Genomic DNA, 7,556 nt, shown 5'->3' on the forward strand with positions numbered 1-7,556 from the left:
GGTTTTCTGTTACTGAATCCAGTGAATAGCCAAATTTGATTGCCATTTGAATCTCAATGCATGTGAATGTCTGGATATTTATTTTGGATTGTGTAGATGGAACTGTGACGTCCGATGTCAGTCAGATTAAGTAATATTCGATTTTGAACCAGATAATATATGTCGACGTCCCTAATGTGTCTCTGTCGCTCGACGTGCATGACCATGTGTGACCAGAACATGAAACCATCTTTCTTTCGAATAAAAGAAAGACTGTTTATAAAAGTTAGCTGAGTGAGCAGAGGCTCGATGTTGTTCACTATAAGTTCATATGCCAAAGGTGCGGCTACAAACTCGTAAAAGTCGTTGATATTTGGGTATCGTCGAACCAAATTCTTCCATGCTTTGAAGAAAGGTTTGATTCGACATATGTTAGCAGATGAAATCAATTAATGTCAGAGTAGGGTTGAATCTGATATTGTACTTTGTCGATGAGCAGTAACGTACCAGCTGATAATAGCTGTCAGTGTTGGGTAGGCTTGAATAGTTGATTTCTGGCCCATTCTGAGCAAACTCTCACGTCCCTTAACCATTGAAAAGAGTTTGACTCGATGTACATTAGAAGGTGAAATCAATTGATATTGGGGCAGGGATGAGATAGATCTTCTATTGTGTGAACAAGCGTTGATTGGACCAAGCTGATAACATCGATCAATGCTGGGTGAGGTTGATACAAGATCCTGTATTGTTGTATGAGCTGATAAACCAAGTGACACTGGGATAAGATTGAACATGGTCCTGTGTTTGCAGTAATTGATCGGACCATTAGTGGATTTCAATTGAAAGAAATGGCAGAGATGTGTCTTAAAGTGGTAGGCAAATAAATTGGTGTCAGACTGAACGTAGCTATTAATGTTCTGATTGTTTTCAAAATTCCCTGATTGGAATCGGAGTAGACTATGAATATCAAATCAAGTTTCAATTTAAGTAACCAGTTTCAAGGTTGGAATTTGCCAGACCAAATAAACAACTCTGTTAGGAGAATAAATTTGATATCCAATCAAATTGGAATTTACTTCTTTTCAAATCTAGTTTTTCTATAAATTCTAAAGGGTCCATGGGACAACTTTTAGCATTGTTTCATAGTAAAATTTGAAGTTTAAAAAAATCTAAGGAGTTAAGATGGAAACAGTAGTGGTTCTACCAGTGGCGAAGTCAACAATTTCTGGCTAATAGGCACTGTTATTTTAAATTTTAAATCTGAAGGGGTATTCTTCAATACCAGTCCTCGAATCTTGGACATTCTGTAGTGTCATCTTCTAGTACCACCACAACCCCAGGGAACAATTGGTGTTTGAAGGACATTCATATGTGAACTGAAAAATAAAGAAGTACCAATATGTAAGTAAAGTAAAATTTATGGGCTGATGGAGCCAATTGCTCCCAACAGCCACAATGTGCTTCCGCTACTGTGTTTCACTATCAATCAACAAATGGAAGAGTTTTACTATGATCGGCTTTTTTGTAGATTTTTCAATCTTATCACATATTGAAAGTAGTCGTGTTTAGAATATTCAATGCAAATAGGGTTTTTAAATGGATTGGTGTCACCTATGCCCGTCACTAATACCCATGAAAATGACAATCAAGTCCCACACCGACCGCATCGGTTTTTAGTGACGTCCACGGTAAAGAAACACTTTTGTCACTACTACTCCGTGGCTATTTACTGATGACCAAACAACTTGCTAGTGACCAGTGGCGAAGGCAAGTGTAGGCTGGTGTGGGTATTTTTTTCATTGATACTTCTTCAATTTTTATTTATTTATATATGAATGCCTTTTAAAGTTTAAAAATCTAACAGCCAGTGTCACTTAACTAGAATTTCTGGCTCCGCCACTGCTAGTGAGGGACAACATTTCCTAAGAAACATAGTAGTTATCCGGTTAACTAAGGTGAGTCTATTACCTAGATTTTCCTCTTTTAACAACCACAAAGATCAAATCTGTTGTGACATACTTGCTGTTTGGTTTCCAAGAGAAAGGGTTTGTTTGCTTCGACATAAAATGACAGACGAAATGCTCAGCTGAAAGGAAATTAAGTTTCATTTTCCCCACTATTAAGTGAAACAAACATCAAAATAGGGGACTGAGAAAATTTTGAAGTGGAGGGCGGGGGGACTGATCAAAGTTTTTCTCACCTCCACCCAGTTTTGAAGGGAAAGTCAGTAGGGTCAAAATTCTAAAGGGGGCATGAGACAACTTTCAGTAATTTTACATGTAAAATTTGAATTCTAAAAAATCTAAGGGAGCCAAGATGGTGGCAAAGTCAAAAGTTTCTGGCTAAGGAGAACTGTTATTTTAAATTCAAATATAAAGGGGCACTCTTTGATATAAACGGACACCTCAGATTTTAAAAAAATAAAAAAATACATGTAAATTATATAAATTTTAGTTTAACCTATATAATTTGAAAAAAAAAATTATATGTCTTAACATTTTTGAACATTTAGTTTTGTCCCTACAATGAAAAATTCCTAGCTGCGCCCCTGATTCCTCGAATTTTGGACATTCTGGGGTATACCACCACAATGCAAGGGGACAACTATTATTTGAGGAGGCACTTAAGTAAAAAATAATAAAGTACCAATATGTAAATAAGGTAAATTTTATGGGCTGGTGTAGAAAATTTCTCCCAACAGCTACAAAAACTACTTCCGCTAATGCGTTTCACATTGGATCAACAATTGGAAGTGCTTATTTGGCATTCTACATAGACGGTAGGAGAAGATACAGGTGATCAAATGATTGAATTTGAGGCAATAATCCTAGCTTGCCCCCGGTGACATACAAATATAAGTTGTCTTAAAGGGGTTTGACGCACGGACTGGTCACTGGTTCGAGTGGTATGGGTGTCAACCTCCCTTCTACAAATGTGATGGGACCATGGAGTCAATAAGTTTAGACTTACTTTATCAATTAAATATATTTAAACAGTAGGTCTCACTCACTTTTCTTGTTTCTGCTAAATATAGCAAAACTTGTTTAAAATATGACAAAGGGGATGTTAACCAATCAAATGCCAAACCCAATTTGATTAATATTTTCGACGCCAAGCAAGCCTAGCCAGTCGGCAGCTCACGGCCAGGAAATAATGTACATTTTCCAAGAAAATGGGTTATCACATTATAATGCAAATTAAAACATATAAAGTCAATGGACTTTAGAGGATATTCAATTAATGGTGTGCAGGTCTGACAAGTTAAGTGAGACGTTGGACTTTAGTGGTGATGATATGATGGGGAAAGTTGCTTTTCTTTGCTACTGTGTATGGTCTTTGCCACTATTTGCAATTCAAACATGTAGTATCCACTTGAATCCTTACCATTTGTGGTAGGAGCAAGATAAACTTCCTTGTACCTAATGAGACTTTTGAAACCAAATCACATCTCAAGCTTGCTTTAAAACACAAAACCGTTAGAAATTTTCCTCAATGATAAACCCCTAAAAATTCGAGCGATAATAAATCAAATTTCATGAGAAAATCACAAGGAAATCATTTCCATTCTGGAAAATAAGAAAAGTAAAAAAAATATATATATATTATTCCCGTCAAAGCAACAATGTGATCGCATTTATGTCCTTTCGCCCAACATTCAAACGTGGACCGTCATTCCATGCCATGGAGTGGTTTGGTGTAAAAGTCATCTCATTAACTCAAGGTTTGAAAAGTAAAATTTCAAAAGTTAAAGGTTCATTTGTAAATGAATGAAAAGTTGACCAGTTTTTTTTTTTTTTTTTTGTAGATTTTCCATGATCTTATCACATTAAAAAAAATGATGGTATTTGAAGTGTCCACTATCTGTCACAAGTTGAACCAGGATAGAAGTGGCACTCCAAGGTACCAAAGAAGACCATATAGTTTAAATAGACAAAAGAATTGGGTGGGAGCTGAATGGTACCATAAAATATTATGATGAAATACTCTTCTTATTCACCCAAAAATAAGATTTTTAAATGGATTGATGTCATTCATGCCCGTCACTAATACCCATGAAAATGACAATCAAGTCCTATACTCGTCTCATCGGTTTTTAGTGACGTCTTAAGTGATGAATCATATTGTCACTACTACTCTATCATTATTTACTGATGACCAAACAACTTGTTAGTGAGCAGTGGGAAGGCAAATGCAGGCTGGTGTGGGTATTTCTTCATGGATACCTGCTCAACTTTTATTTATTTGTACATAAATGTCTCTAAAAATTCAATAGTTAATACCCCTTAGTTAGAATTTTTTGGCTCCACCACTATTAATAAGCGACAACAACAACATACTGATCGCGCTTATGGGCATATTTAACGTGTGCCACTCGCCTAGATTTTCATCTTTTAACAACCATAATGATCAAATCTGCTTGATCAAATCTTTTAAAACGAAAGATGAAATGCTCAGTTGAAAGGAAATTAAGTTTGATTTTCCCACAATTAAACGAAGCAAACATCAAAATAAGGGGCTGAGCATATTCTGTGGTGATCAAAATCTTTCCCTCCTCCATTCAATTTCCCCTATGGAATTTTATAACTGTCATAAATGCCACCAATAATAAACTATTACTGACACAATCCTGCCCGTTAAAAATACTTTGACGTTTTCGCCTCTTCCTTTTGATGCAAAGATAGCGTCAGTAATAAGCATCTTCAACGACGGATGCACAGTGAATCATGAATGACAGACATATCTTCCCAAAATCAATAATCAATCGTTTCTGGAACACAATGCCGAGAAAATATTATTTTTCTGCAACACATATGTACAGTTGCATTTTATTTTATCTTGCAAGCCAACCGATCCTGCGTGTGCTTTATGGTTGCTCAGTGTACAAAATGATGCAACATATAGTAGTAATACATGTTGGCACCAGATTTACCATTTTCTCTTTTTAATTATCAGTTTTACGTTTGATTAATTCGTATTAGCTTTCTTAACCATACCAAACGACATTATTATTCATTTTCAGCTATAACCTTTAGTCGTCGCTGCAAAATTTATCTAAAAAGGTAAACATAAATTTGTTTATATGAACGTTGAGTAGGGTTACATACAAGCTGAGTCGAGCTGCGTAGAACAGGTTGGAGCTTGATTCGCTTGACTAGTTTAACTCATTTAATTAATTCAACTATGATGAACTGGTTTTATATAGTTGAACTTAGCCAAGTTTAAAGGAGTTGAGTTCTTACAACTCAAACTCGACTCATTTAACATTTCTAATATAATTTTAGACTGAAGATCAACTCATCCTTCTCTTTTTTACTAGTTGGGTCGAGCCCGAATTGACTCGACTCATTGTGCAGCCCTACAGTTACGTAACTCAGTGGATGTTACATAAAAGTTAAGCGTTCGGTTGCTGTCTATTCCTTAAGTGAGTACTTGAAAATTGAAATTCTCTCCAAAGAATAATTAACGTGAAACCTTTGAAAACGATTTGAGTCGATCTGCCACTGGGAACCAAAAAAATAATATTTATGCCCCAATTTTTTTTGTTAATGCGTTAAATAAAAACCATGGTGGTGATTAAAACAGTAAATGACAAAATTTAATCTTTAAATAAGACGAAGAAAACGTTTCGAGAGTGGCACTACAGATTTGGCGATAATAAAAAACACTTAACTTTTCAGTACTATGAAAAGTACACTCTGATCCAAGAAACCATGCACCATTCCTAGAATCCATTTGCCATCCTTGTAAACTACAGCCGATTCACATATTCAGCTGAATCTGGTCTGAATTGGTTTAAAATGTTATAATTTTGACAAAAATAAAAATACATAAAAGTTAAGTGAACATAAAAAATCGTTAAAATATGTTTTTCTTTTTTTTTAAAAAAAAAAAAAAAGTTAAAAGCTGGAGACGGAACACCCATAAATGAGCTACGCTACTTGATTCAAATCCAATTATGATAACATTGATGGAGAGTGAACTTGAGAAGGATGAAAAAAGAAAAAGAAGAAATTCAAAAGAGCCTTCATCTTTTCTTTTTTTTTTTTCGGCCGAAGACCTCAATTTTCAACAAGGAAAACTTATGGATATGCCGTAGAAAAACATCCGGTCGGTCCACCTCAGGACAAATACAAATTGAGACGACCGAGGCGTTGGTGAATTATTAATAGGTTTGGTGAGACTTGAAAAGGAGACATTAGATATGGGTTTTATTTTTTTATTATTTTTTTCTTTTTTGGTGGCTTCGACATCATAATTGAAAAACCGGTGACTACTTGGACTGGATGAAGATTTGATAATTGGCTCAGAGAATTGACTCGACAACTTAAGCCATAAATTTTATAGTGCATTTTTTATATAAATAGATGAACAAGGTGAGCTTATCAAGATTTCATGTTTGATTTTTTTTTTTGTTAACCGAAAGTGAATAACATATAACATGAGTACTTGTGTATATTTAGTAAAAGCTATGACATTTTACAATTAAATAAATAACAATTTTCAGTTTTAAGTAATGCACAACAAAAAAAGCCCTATTTCGTGATCATATAAATGGACGATCCTAAGTGCTTTGGAATGGAGAGTTTGTCAACTATGTCAAGTTATTTTACCTTATTTTAAACTAGTCCAAAAGTATAAACAAATCACCTTTTTATATTGAAAAATAGTAATATCAAAGCTGCACATAGATATATACCCATCAGAAGGCTGTGTGAAAACTTGATTAAAAACATATATAACATAAGAATTCGGTTTCATCCTCTAATAATATCAAAATATAGATGATGCGATCCCTTCTATCCACGACGACCAGCATCATTGGCAAAAATAGTTTGCTCCTGCGATATCCTTTTTATATAGTAACGGATACTTCAGCAAAAATCAGTTCAGTATGTGAAGATATTGAAGAAAAAATGGAAAGAGATGCTGACGTGAAATATCATGTTTGGAGTTCCGGAGACGCCTTTCTCAGGAAGTCATCAATATAAAATATTGCAAGCAGTATTTTCAATCTGCAGATTCAGACAAATCAGACCTCAATGATTGCAGGTGGGGCCTTACACGAGTTGAGCCAATTCTAGCCTGAGCTTGAGCTGAGGCGAGCTTCATACAACAAGTTCAAGATCAACTTAACAGTTGTTTAACTTGTTTTTGTTAAACATGTTTCATATCAAGTTGTATGCTTCTTAAGGAAGCATCAAGCGAGCAGCTCACACGATTCAACGTATAACAAGATTGTTTAACATCTGGAAAAGGATTGATGTTATTAGAATTTAGTGAGCTCCCACCGAAGACCTTTGCTGGGACAACGTCAATTCAGGTAAGAGAATGATAAAGTCTAGAATTTATACATCATTGACAATGTAAAGGTAGTTCTGAAATGTTTGAATACATGAAGTCAAACCAGAGCAAATTCTTATGCTGTTTCCGTAGTGCAAGTTGGTGCTCCAAGGTGATAAGAGATAGGGAACGCAATGAACAGTGAAAACCTTCAAAAATCTCTCCGGCCCCATCTCCCTCTCCGTGAAGCTTATCCCTGTGTGCCTACTAGTCATCTCCGAAAAGTGCTCTCTCTC

Source organism: Nymphaea colorata, chromosome 9, assembly GCF_008831285.2.
Source record: "Nymphaea colorata isolate Beijing-Zhang1983 chromosome 9, ASM883128v2, whole genome shotgun sequence".
Lineage (NCBI taxonomy): Eukaryota > Viridiplantae > Streptophyta > Magnoliopsida > Nymphaeales > Nymphaeaceae > Nymphaea > Nymphaea colorata.